The sequence below is a fragment of the Lactuca serriola genome, chromosome 5 (assembly GCF_051521515.1).
Source record: "Lactuca serriola cultivar US96UC23 chromosome 5, Lser_US96UC23_V15, whole genome shotgun sequence".
NCBI lineage: Eukaryota > Viridiplantae > Streptophyta > Magnoliopsida > Asterales > Asteraceae > Lactuca > Lactuca serriola.
Window position 1 is genome coordinate 192,104,855 of NC_136412.1, and position 14,391 is coordinate 192,119,245.

Below are 14,391 nucleotides of genomic sequence, written 5' to 3' on the forward strand. Positions count from 1 at the left end.
ACCCAACTCCATTTTTGAGCTAGTTCTTGCGTTGAGAGTGAATTGGAGCTTGGAGAAGGAAGAAGGTCCTTGGTGGTGCAAGAAGAAGCTATAGGTCTAGAGTTGGGGTAGCATTATAGATCATTTGAAGGTATAAAGCTTATACCTTGGCTGTTAATCATCTAGATTCCCTTTCTAGCTTGTATTTTCCCACTTTTGGGCCATTTCCGAGGTTAACCCGTGTATTAAGCCCTTGAGGATGTTTTGGGCTTCAGATCCGAGCATTTCTGAGCTTGAGGAGCTCTGAGTGGGTAGTTTTATCCAGTTATGGCTCCATTTCATGTCCTAGACCTTCATTTTAGCTTGGATTAAGAGTTTTAGCTCCATAGCACCTTTCATGCACGTAAAGTTAGCAACTTTACGAGCAATGCTAGCATTAGAAGTCCAGATCTATGGGTTGAAGGTGTTGGAATGGACTGTAATCGACAGAATAGAGATGTCACAAGGTGGACTCGACGAGTCAGTTTATGGACTCGGTGAGTCGGGTCGCAAACTCAAACCCTTCTGTTTGTGATTCGGATCAGTAGTAGAGTTAGTAAAGGATTCAACCAGTCTGGGTCTGTAATGGACCTGAAGATCATAGTACTCGACGAGTTCGAAGAGGAACTCGGCGAGTCCGAGGCAATCTTCTTAGTTATGAAGATGAACTCGGCGAGTCGGTTGAAGATAGTCCCAAAGTGTTAGATGAAGGAGAACTCATTGAGTTCTCACTAGACTCGACGAGTGGAGTCGGGGTTGTTTTGGGACTTGAGGAGCATGGACTCGGCGAGTTGGCAGAACAACTCGACGAGTCGAGTCAAATGGAAGGTTGACTTTGACCAGGACTTTGACCAAAGCTGACTTAGTTGGCTTCTTGAGGACAGTTAGGCTGAGTGTTGCTATTTTTGCTATTGGTAGCTCGGGGAGCTAAAGGAGCAGCAGTTCAGAGAGTTGTTGGATAGCAGCCAGAGGATTATCAGCAATTTCAGCAGTTCGAGGTGAGTCTCCTCACTGTGTGCATGGTCTACGGCCACAATGCCGACCCATTATGTTCATGTTCATGTTTATGCTTATGTATAGAAGGAAGAGCCGGGGGTTAGCCCTAGGCACTTATTGATATACGTTCCGAGTTACGACCTGATGACGGGCGAGGCTCGAGGAATGTTAGGATGCTAGAGGTCTTTGTGATTCTTGCATGTGTCGGTATAATAGTATGTTTCCGGGCCGGGGGTCCGATGTCGAGGTATTTCCCGAGGAAGATTCTTACGTAGTGCATTAGATTATACTTGTTGTCTTCGTGATACTTGTATGTGCCTATTGAGGAGGTGATTGTGGGTGAGGTCCTGTATCTCATCACTAGCTGAGCATGGATGGGGTTCCATATCTCGATATTAGTAGAGCAGGGGCGAGGCTCATGATAGGAAGGATGTGAGTGTGGGAGAGGGCCCGTATCTCACTACTAGTAGGAGTGCGAACGGGGCTCCACTACTTCAATAGCAGACCAAGGGCGGGGCCCACGTTAGGCGATGCCTTAGAGTAAGGTATGGTTAGGGAATGTTTATGTATGTTATTTAATTGTATGTATGTGTATGGAGGGCGAGGCCCAGAGTCAGACAGGGCCTAAAGGAAACATATATGTATACCGGGTGGGGCTCGATGCCAGGTGGGACCTGATGCCAGGCGGGGCCTGATGACGGACGGGGTCCGATGGCGGGCGAGGCCCAATGCAGTGGGCAGGGGCCCAATATGTGGTTACATGCTCAAAATTATGTATGGCATGTATGGCTCAGTAGCTATGTATGGTATGTGGTAAGTTGGGGAACTCACTAAGCTTCGTGCTTACAGTTTTCAGTTTTGGTTTCAGGTATTTCCGATAGTGGAATGAAGAGCTCGGGATGATCGCATGACACACACCAAGAAGTTTAGCCTGGGATGTTTACTCTAATAAAATGAATAAGTGTTTTGGAAAAGATACTCTGATTTGTCATATAACCCCCTTTTTGTATGTTTGAATGACTTAATGCTATGGATCAGTAATGCTTTTAAAAGAAATTATTGGTCATGATTTTTGTGATGGTACATGATTCGGTTTATGTGTTCTCATTGGCCGATCTACCGAACCTAAATCCCCATGACTGGATCCTTCTGAACAACATTCTAATTTCCAATCCACACCAGTACGAGCCCATTATTGATCATATCAAGAGAATGCTAGCTTCCTACATTCATGAGGTTGCTAAGATGGATCAGGAAATTGCTTTTGTTTTGAGGAAAAGACCAATAGTCAAACCCATTGGGACATCATGCGATGCTTCCAAGATGAAGATAGGTAATATTGATTCTAAGTATCATGATGTTATGTTTACACGAGCAGAAGGTCAGAAGTTCGTGTTCTATCTTGATGACAAACACTTGTTCTCCACGGCTTGCCAGGAGCATATTTTAGACATAATCTATAGGTGTAAACAAAATGAAGCAACAGATAAGAAGAACTTCACGGATATGCTTCGGTGGTACATAGTTTTCCATGATACTCTTCTCGCCATCATATCGAAGATATTCAAGACCGTGAAGAAGACCACTGTTCCTCAACCGATTTGATCTCTCGCCTCAATTGACGCAAAGGGGGAGATTGTTGAGTCTAGTGTGTTGCGTCATTCGGTCTGTTGTATAGTCTAGTTTTGTCACGGGTTTGGGCCTGTCCAACCGTGTTAATCTTTCTAGGGTTTAGTATATAAGGTGCATGCATGCATCCTTGTCATTAACACTTTTATTATTATCATATTGACTGTACTGTAAACCCTAACACACCTCTATAGTAGAAGTTCTTAATTGAGCTCTTCTGAGGTGTGACTATACTTTAATCACTCGACATACATTTGATTCATTGTGTGTACAAGAGTTGTTTGTCTTATTGATTTACCTGTCAAAGATCTAATCTTTCTAGAGTTTGTTTGTCTTATTGATTTGCCTATAATACCCCTTATTGAGTTCTTCTGTCGTCTTTCACAGGAATGGTGTAACAAGCATCACATCGATGGAGTTATGAATTTAATTTGGACTTTAATTAGGTCGAATAATAAGTTAGTTATATATATATGTTCTTTATAGGGAAACGTTCAACAGTGCTAACAGAGTGGACTGAAAAAGTAGTTAGCAAAAATGATTATTTATTTCTAAGGAACCTCACCAACCCAGGATCCTAAATTGATAGACTAAGTGATGCAGTTCCTAAGATTGTTTGCAAGACTTTACTTTTCAGGATCCTAATTATTTGAAGAATCATTAAAGATCCTACTGCTACGCAAATGAACCATGCAACTCAAACATGCTAACAATAAGTATGAAACAACCATACGTAAACGAAGAAGTGATACATTGATTCCATAAGAAACAAACATTGTTTTATACAAAATCATGCAAAATATCCTTATCTAATAGGCCTAGACCATAACTTCGTCATCATCGCCTGGGCTTTTCTTCTCCTCATTCGCCTTTGAACGTTGTCCCTCAGGATCCTCATTGGTCTTGATAGATTCACCCTTTAATTCAACAAGGGATGCACCCCTCCCAACCATCTCTACATCATACTCCTCCTCTTTCTCGTCCTTCTCCTTGCTCAGAAGTTCCACTCGTCTCAGGAGATCCTCGTTGGTCACCTTCCATACTTATTCTTTCTCTCTTAAAGCCTCTTCAGCCTTTTTGACCCAGATCCTCAAGTCTATAGAAACACGATCAAAGACCCGGAGCAAGAGTTACGTCAGAAAGAATGAAAGGCCAAACATAAGAAACAAAAGCAAGACTAATACCTACAACTTGAGAAAAAGAGACCAGCCTCTGAAGTGTATCCTCAGTTCCAAGATTTTCCAAGTTCAAATTCATGGCTTTAGGAGTTTTCTTCGTTCGGGACCCCAGAGTCTTCGTTTTTAGATAAATGTGGGTCTTTTTTGGAGCAAGGGAGGGATTAATTTTCTATTTCTTCACAAATATCTGGCCACTTGAAGCAACCATATCGAGATCAAATAGGGAGAAATGAGCACCGATACATGTGGATTTGGATCCTGCAAAAGTCAAAGAAATCTTAACAATTTCTCAAAGACTAAAGATAAAAAGTGCTCAAGGATCCCTACCGGTAGCCATAGGGATGATAGCAATTGAGCTTTCTTGATGGCTAGAAGGATCGAACTTGAATATCCTGACAACCTTTGGCAAAGCAAGGAAGTCCGTGATCCTATCCTCGGTATCTTCGATTGGGGGGGGGGGGGGAATCCGTCAAACTTGAAAGCTGCAGAAAATTAAACAAAATAAGAAGTGTGAATATTGGAATCCTCAATATGAAAATAAGGAACCCAACCCTTTTAACCCAAGATTAAGATAAAAGATCTCCATCAGGGATCGAGTCACGTTTTACGAAAAAGTATCTTCATTTCCAAGCACCATCATTATGTTTGGATTTTAGTATAAGAGGTGATCCGTCGGTTTTGACTTTCAACAAAAGCGAGAGTTTCCAAAGATAGAAAGGTCGTAAACATAAGCTAATTCATTTAGAACAATGTTGAGACCTATGTAATGATTCAGATTATAAATCCAATAAAGGATCCTCCAAACCGCTGACATGGCTTGAATATATGAAATATTGGTGATTTCAAAGAATTCAAGAATGATCCCGGAAAAGGGATATGCAAGGCCTAAGGTAAAGGGATACTCAGGAAAACAAACTCAAATAGAATAAATAAAATTAGGTTGGATCCTAACATCAAAAGGCTTGAAGACAGTACTAGCGGAAAAGGTTCCCCTTGAACTCAAAACTTAAATACTATCGTCATTGAAGGTACAAGTTTCTTCATAGGAAAGGAGCTTCTGATCTACGAAATCATCATCGGTTATAACTATGATGTTTGCATGGGAACGAGCTCCTTTCTTGGCCATTTTTAAGAAAAAGAAAACTAGGAAGGAAGAAAGACAAAATGAATAAACATGCTACATTTGATGATAATCGATGAACTTCCGGAATAAAGGTTAAGAGTAAGATGAAATTGAAGAGCTCCATATCTTACTTATATAGGAATTAATGAAAGGTAAAAATGTGATTTGACCCTTTCCAACGGCTAGAAATCTAGCCGTTGAAATTCAAATTACCCATCTGTTACATATGTTTACTTCAATTTCTACTTAAAAATTATACCTCTAAATATTTAAAACACTAACGGTTATATTTCGTAGGTATAATTTGGGGGCAATTTGTTAGGGACAGGATCCTTGAATTGTATTCAGGATCCTCAAATACTTGAGAAGCCTCAGGATCCTTAAACATATCCTAGGATCCTGACTATTACCACTAATATTTTTAACACTTTTAACGACTATATTTTCTTTGTTTTTCTCACATGTGTAGAACGAGTCAACACAAGACCCATTCTCAATGGAGAGTCATCTCAACAAAGCAAAAGACCTGGAATACCAAGTCAAATAATGTTCATATGATGATTATGGAGGATCCCGAAATTATCAGACTTCTTGTTATTAGCATTAGACTATAAATAACACACTAGATACACTGAGCTCATCCACGATACTTGTACTTACATTTATACATTCATCTCTATAAATCAACATTTGATATCAATAAAATCATCAAGGCAAGTGATCATTACCACCTCCTAAAGTTTTATGCCTAAGATCCTTGTAACTCACTTGTGTCACTTTGATTAACATTCCTTACTTGATTAAACACGAACATCATAACCTATCATAAAATTTCGTTAGATTCTACTTAGTTGATTTTTGACCAAAACACTAGGTAATGATAATTAAACACAAGATTAAACCAACTTCATAAAATCCATGAAAAGTAAGAAACTAACACATACTATTAGGGTTCATCCACACTAAACGAAAGCCTAATGATTTAGCTACTCATGGCAGAAAATAAACACAAACATTCATAAGAATTAAACATGATTGATTTAATGCAAACCGAATGTAATGTGTAATCTTCAAATTCTTAATCTCCAATCGGTCTTTTCTTCCAAATGATGATTTTCGCAGGTCCCTGACTTATGAAATCGACTATCACTTCCAAGGTATCATTTCAATCTCTCCATGTCGAATATGTCAAGGAGTATTTATAGTTTCCATAAAACAAATCTCATGTCGTGAGAATTAGGGTCTCACGTTGTGAGATCAGTATGAATTTGTGCCTAACAAAGAAACTTGCATTATGCGTAATTATCTTATGGAACTTCCCTCATCACGACATGAGATTATAGTGCTCATGTCGTGAGCTTCATCATTATGCGTATGATCGAGATTCTTCTAAGAGTCACATCGTGATATTCTCTAGCCATGTCGTGGGGAGTGTTTTTGCTTGATTTTTCTTCATTTTAAGTTCCATTAAACTCCCAACTCATCTCCAGTCCTTCCAGGTTCTAACTTTTGTCAGTTTTGGTCATTTTCCTTCAAGAATGTCATTTTTGGCTTTAAAATGTAATTTAACTCAAACAAGTACCAAATATCTTTGCTTTTAACCAAATTATAGCTTAAAATATATTAGAATAATGCCTAAAAATATGCATACATATGACAATATCAATAAGGAATGTTATCAATATGAGATACTTCCCGCTTCGATCTACTCCACCTCTAATGCATGAACAGGTTGCTATTGACACTGGACACATAAATAACAACCATCATGTTAGGGTGGTATTAAGAGAAGAATATCCTATGCCTCCTATTTTATTTTACAATTGAATAATTACAGAACACAGGGTGTTGTGGCATTGATTACCTCATACATACATCACATAAATCTATATGCACAATATTTAACTTCTACTCGTAATTTTTATAGGTCTAAATATGTAATATATGTAATCAAATTGTCGTTCAATACTTGTTGTGCTCAATACTATTAGTATTACAATATCTAAATATATTAAATAATATTTATATAATATACATATTTATAATGAAAAATCATAATAATACTAATATGTATTAAATAATATTTTAAAATAAAAGAAAAAGTAATTAAGAAAAGTAGATTAAATTCAAATTAAAAAACGCATGTCATTATGTTTCTCTTATATTTTCATTGTTATAAAATCTATAAATATTTATATTTTATTAATACAAATATTAAAAGAAAAGGGAGAAATTTGCTAAGCTAGCCAAATCGGTAATGACTTTGTAAAAATTAGCAAAAAGAAAAAAAAAACAAAAAACAAAATTACACAAAATAGCCACTGAAATCGAACGTAACTAAGGTCCATTTGTGATTTCATTAGTCTATATGCTATTTCCTTTTATTGTATCTGCTATTTGCTCATATATATATATATATATATATATATATATATATATATATATATATATATATATATATATATATATATATATATATACTAGCCGTTTACCCGCGCAAAGCGGCGGTCGACAAATAGTTTGTTTCGACAATTAATTTCTTTTCGATCGATAATGATTATTTTCAATTCAATCATTAGTGTGTGTGTGTGTGTATATATATATATATATATATATATATATATATATATATATATATATATATATATATATATATATATATATATACTAGCTGTTTACCCGCGCAAAGTGGCGGACGACAAATAGTTTGTTTCGACAATTAATTTCTTTTCGATCGAGAATGATTATTTTCAATTCAATCATTAGTTTGTTTTAAGAAACATGTCATATTAAAAATAAAAAAATTCATGAAATGACCAAATTATAGGGTGTTGAGTATTTATTTGGATGAAAAAAGATCTGGTCAAAACCTTGAAAGAGAAGATTTATAGGAGTTTGTTTAAATTTTTAATATTATTTTATTAGTGATTAGTTGTACAATTAGCTTAATGATTTGGACGTCTTAAAAAGTATTATTATTTTATTCAATGTATTTTTAGAAATAGTAGGATTTGTTTTATAAGATAGTAAAGATATATATATATATATATATATATATATATATATATATATATATATATACATACACACACACACACCAAATTGTAGATGGTGTTAGGGACGAGCATTTGGACGGGGGAACCGTCTGGAACTGGATAAAACTGATCGAGCCGGGTCCGAGACAATATTCTTGTGGATTTTTGGAATCGGTAGGAACCGGAACTGGTAAAACCGGAACCGGTGGAACCGACAAAAACTGGTAGAATAGGCAAAAACTGGAACCGTATGTTGCTATTTCTCGAGGACCGGTTCCAACATTGAATACACGACAAGAACCGGTAGGAACTGGTAGAACTGGCGATCCGGTTCGGTTCTTAATTTCGGCTGACTTCGGTTCCGGGCCAGGTCCGTTTCGGATCGGTTCCAGCCAAGTCAGTTCATTTACTGGGATGGTGTGATCAATCTGCGAATGCTCTACGTTCCATTTATGATTTGGCGTTTTTTTCTTCTTCTAAATAGTTAAGTTTGACTACGAATTTGTTAAGGTTAACTATTAAATCTGATAGTGTTAACTATGAATTCATATAATTACTAGATTTTATCATGTTTTCGGGAAAATACATAACTTTGTCCATCTTTCTTGGTAAATGTTACATTCAAAGAGTTTTTCCAGATATAAACTTAGAGCATACGGTGTGGGTCATGTTGCTTCTTGTTGTGGCTGAGTTGACAGCCCATAACACCTTTATAACATCAAAAACACCACCCCCTCCTTGTTGCATCTTGTTGTGGTACTTCTTGTTATCTCCATGACAAGAAGAAACGTGATCACCTATTGGCTGCCAAATTATCTCTCTCTATCTCTCTCCTCTTAACATGGTGTTATAACACCATGAACACCACCCCCTAATCTTGTTGATTCTTGTTATAACACCACTTCAAGTTGCCCATACCATATACTCTTATAAACTAGAAAAATGGGTGTTTCTTTTTCTTTTTGAATAGGCTTTTATACTTCAAATATGGAAAGTATACATGGGCTTCTCTGAAATGGCAATAAGTTTTCCATCTCAAATGTACAAGCCGTTGATGTATATCCGTGCATTGAAGGGTTGTACTTTCGCAAATGAACTAAAGACATCGCAGATGGTCCTGAATCACTTGCAATTTCAATGGTTAATTGGTTAGTTTGTGTAATTTGTTAATTTTTGGCTATTTTTTACAAATAAATTCGGCTGTTTTAATAAATTTCTAAGAAAAAAAGAGAGGCATAAACGATCAAAACATAGAGACATAAAGAGTTAAGAAAGAAAAACATAGGAAAAGTTTCATTTTTGACTTGATTCACGGTGACCACTCCGTCGTACCCTACCGTCAAAAAACTGAGATGTCAATATACTGAATATGACATCGCTCCTTGTTGCCTTACCCTTACACGACAGAATTCACTTTTGGTAATTTCTTGCAGGACTGTTTCTTACCCTCTTTTTACGGTGGTGCGTCTCCGTCAAACGCCATTCTTACTCCTCCGATTTTACTTCGCTTCACCGCCATTTTCCACCGTGATACACTGTACCTCCACCAGGTAGTTTTTATCTGCTCAGATCGTCGTTTGTTACTTGTTTTTCAAATAATTTGCTGATACCGCAAGCATCGTATCACTGTTTTTTTTTGGATTGTCATCTTTTCGAAGTTTCTACTTCATGAAAACTCATCTTCGTTTGATCTTTATGTTTTTTACGTCAAATTTGTCTCTAACAGAAATATTGATCTTGGTGTTTGAGAAATGCTTGCATTAAAAACCCTGATTATGGTTTTTAAGTGTTTGAGAAGTACATCAACAGAAGCTAGAGGTCCTATAACATACTAACATTGTCATTTCTCATCCGATCATTGATTCTTTCGAAAATCATTCATCAACTGATGGTTAGTAAATAAACTCACAGATGCAATGCTATTTCTAACTGTCTTTTGAGTTGCAGATGAGTTCCAAAAGAGGAGGTGGCCAGCCTAACAGAGGCGATGGCAACAAGCCTTCATCCAAGGGTAAAAACATAGCCGGTGGTTCTAGCTATGATGTCGATCAGTTGAATCAGGCAGTTCTAGATGTGAATCTGGATCCAAACCAAAGTGGCAGTTGGGAGGTCATCTCCAAAAAGAATAAGAACAAAACCAGAAATGGTGGTCCTTCCAAACAGCAGGCTGCCCGGATTCCCAACCCACCAGATACCCAAAGAACCAGTGGCCGGGGCAACCGTCAGGTCAGGGCTTCAAACAACACATGGGCAGCAGCTCAAACAGGCGGAAGAGGTGGAGGTGGTGGAGGTGGTGGTGGTGGTGGCAGCAACTACAACTATAGTGGTGTTTCAAATGCAATTCCTCCACCTCTTCAGAGTGGATGGAATTGGAATGCTAGGCCAGCCAATGCATGGCAATTGGGAAATGATGCTGGGAGGAGAGAGAATGCTCCAGAAGTTGTTATCAACATGACATTGGCGAGATCGATGATGATGATGATGACGATGATGATGATCAAAATTTGAGTGATGGGTATGATTCATATGAAACCCCTAAACCCCATGAAGAACCAATGGTATTCCGACTTTTTTGAAACTCTGGACAGTTTGACCGTGGAGCAAATCAGCGAGCCAGCCAGACAATGGCATTGCCCCGCATGTCAAAATGGTCAAGGTGCCATTGACTGGTATCGCAACCTCCCTTCTCTGGTGACACATGCAAAAACAAAAGGGTCAAAAAGAGTCAAAATTCATCGCGATCTAGCTGAAGTTTTGGAGGAAGAGTTGCGTTGAAGGGGAGCTACAGTGGTAGCAGCTGGTGAGTCATATGGCGAATGGAAAGGTCTTAATGAAGTTGTGAAAGACAAGGAAATCATGTGGCCACCAATGGTTGTCATCATGAATACACAGCTCGAACAAGATGAGAATCAAAAGGTATGTTATATGTTACAATATCTTCACTTTCTTTAAAGTTTAATCAGTTTATGTAAAACGCTGACACTAGAATTATGCAACAACTGTTGTGGATCAGTGGCTAGGAATGGGGAATCAAGAGCTTTTGGACTATTTTAAGGATTATGAAAAAGCTGTGAAGGCGCACCATTCTTATGGTGACTCAGCAAGCATTTTGAAAATGAGGGTACGGACCGAGATGCGTGGGATCAATCCCACCGCCGCATTCTGTTTTACCCTGGTGGTCAGCGACAGCTGTACGGATACATGGCAACAAAACAAGATTTGGATTTCTTCAATCAACATTGTCAAGGTCCTTTTGTTACTTTTCCAATTCCATTCGTTTGTCAATTCCATTCCATGGTTCTGACTTCTGAACATGAACATCCATGAGGTTTTTGATTTGTTTAGGGAAATCGAAGCTGAAATTTGAGTTGGTTTCTTATCAAGAGAGGGTTGTGAACGAGTTGAAGCAAATGAGTGAGGACAACCAACAACTGATTTGGTATAAGAACAGGATTGCTAAAGAACAAATGCATTCGAAAGCACTTGAAGAGTCGTTTACTTTGGTGTCTCAGAGGCTGAGGAAAACCGAAGAAGAGAACCGAATTGTGAGGGAGAGAACACAACGTTACCATGAAGAAAACAAGGAAGCGGTAACTAGTTATATACTAATAAGTTAGATAAAATGATATTACATGTTTGAAGAAACCATTTTTTTTCTCTTCTGTTTCAGATGGATTCTCAAGAACAGTTCTTTAAAGACCAGCTGAAGATAATCCAAGATGCTCGGAATGCAAAAGAAGGCAATTTTGATAAGCTGCAGAGGGAAGAGCGCATCAGGGTTGAGCAATCTTATTCAGTGGTAGATCCTCAGAAGAGGTATTGACATTTTTTGTTGGGTAATATATCTTTGTTCTGAAATTACAATATTGTATCAAATCTGATGTAATTAATGTTATAATATGAATGAACACAAACACACAGGGATGAGAAGCTTGAGGCAATGAAGGAATTTGAGGAAGAGAGGGAGAAGCTGATGAAAAGGCCTGAGGAGAAGCAGATTGAAATGAAGAGAAGGCACTGGAAGGAGGAGATCGACTTGGAGGAAGGTTTTAATGCTGAGTTGACTCGGTTGATGGAGAAGTACACTCCTAAAGATAAAATGGAAGGCTGGGAGGTAAAGGATCAAAGAGTTGAGATGAATATCTGAGCATTTTACTGAAAGACTTTGAATTGAACGAATGAGGCATTATATATAATAAGTGTAACAGTTTAGACATTAATTAAAGTAGTTGAATTGTTGTCTTGAAAATAAAATATAATATTACTTGGTTGGGTGGTGATTGGTGAATGTTGTTTTGTTGGTCTTTGTTTTATTATGCAAGTAAAAACCGCAAATTGACGGTTCTTTTCCTTAGCATAATAGCACAAGTAAAATTTCAAAAATTTCAGAAAGGGACTTTGCTAACAATAAAAACGGTATAAAGTTTATTTATTCATAATTTTTCTGATCATATTAAAAAAAATTATTTTTTAGTTTGGTTTTATGGGTTTTGAATTTGGTATTGATTGTGCAACTTTGGCTGGAAAAAGAGTACTGATGATAGGTCTGTAGCGAATAATTAGTTTAAGAGACGATATACATATTACATGGATCCTGGAACAGTCAAATATTTGTAAATCAGTTTTTACATCGTGAAGAAAAGAAAATAAACAAACATAATAAATACGTTAGGTTTAAGAATAACAAACATTCCTAAATAATTATAAGACATTATAATCAAATAATAACTTCTACATATAATATAAAACAAATAATAAAAGGCTTTCGGAATATATTTAACAATTATGATCTACATCTATCATATTTCACATTTCTTTGACCTTGACTGAATTTCCTAAATTGTAGCAAGGCACAAATGAAAATAAAGTGGACGTTTCATTCATCATTTCGATGCTAAACAATACAATAGACCTCTTGTTTGTTTTTTGTTATAGTATCATCTTATGTGATAGCAAACCGCAATTTGTTAATTTAAAATGAAGGACATCAACCTCAAGAAATTAGAAATGAGATCAAGAGAAGAAAGAGGGAAATGACAGGTCGGGGCCGGGGGAGAGAAACCCAACCACACGTTAATGGTTGCATATTAGTGGCAGGTGGCGACACGATGAATCAAGTAGTGGCCAACTTGGTCTCTTCTTGGTTTGGACATAATTTGGATTGAATTTGATGAACTTTCAAGCTTTGTCATGTCAACAAAACTCTTGATAGGTACGGTATGTATTCCCCAAATTTGTGGGAATTTTGCTATGGATTTCTATCGTTTCATTGAAAGAAAGTCAAATGTTTATTGAAAGAGAAAGCATGTCACAAGTAGAAAGGAACATAACATAATGATTGATATAAGGATATGAGCAACATAACAAGGTATCTGTTTTCAGAACCGGAACCGCCCTCGGTTCCGGAATAGGATACGCTACAAGCGGGTTTTGATTCCTGTTCCTAAATATTGGAACCAATCAAAACTGGTTCGGTTTCGGTTCTTACTTTTTTGGAACTTGTGTATTCGGTTTTGGAACCGGAATAACCAAAAACCGAAAGAGATAAATCCTAGTTACAAAGACCAGATTAAGGGAATTGGTTCCGGTTCGGTTTTGGGGCATGTTATATAGGTTTTGGAACCGGTTACGACCGAAACTACTTGGTTCTTCGTGATGGAACCGGAAATAACCGAAAAATCGGGATTAAAAAAGAAGAAACAACCAGCCAAAATGACTTAAAATGACAATCAATAACAGAAAATTTGTTCTTTATGTCACTAAGTTTTTAATTGAATCCAATAATGAAACAAACTTTTTATTTTGGTTTTAAGATACCAGCAATTACAATTTTTATCGATTGAAATGACAACGAACATCGTTACTGCCCTTACCACATCTAACTAAAAGGCTCTTGTAATATTTTTTTCAAACTACAATCGATAATCATTAACAAAGCCATATTATTTTGTGACATTGTCATTTTAATCGGTAAAAATCTATGTAGTTGAAGTTATAGTTTGAGAAAAATGACTATACTAAGCTATTATCTAGACATGACAAAAGCAATGACGATGTTTGTTGTCAGTTTAATCGATAAAAATCGTAATTGTTAGACATTTTAAAACCATAATAAAAAGTTGGTTTATGTATTGGATACAATTAAAAGTTTAGTGACCTAAAGAGCAAATTTTGGGTTATTGATTGTCATTTTAAGTCATTTCCCCTACATAAAAAAAAGCGCTAGCAAAGAACTAGAACAAAAAACCAATTAAAAAGAGTTTAGATGAAATTCTAACCAATTAACCCAAATTAAATTTTTTTCACTATTTTTATTAGAATACCAAATAAATGAAACTCGCTAATAAAATAAAAAGTGCAACTTTTCTTCATCCAACCTGTTCCAAACAACAAATCATTTCTAAATCTCCAA

General features: G+C 36.8%; 1 pseudogene; it reads left to right on the forward strand.

Moving 5' to 3' along the window:
- The first annotated feature begins 8,979 nt into the window (after window positions 1–8,979).
- LOC145050055 (protein SUPPRESSOR OF GENE SILENCING 3-like) lies at window positions 8,980–12,126 on the forward strand (annotated as a pseudogene).
- Window positions 12,127–14,391: the final 2,265 nt, after the last annotated feature.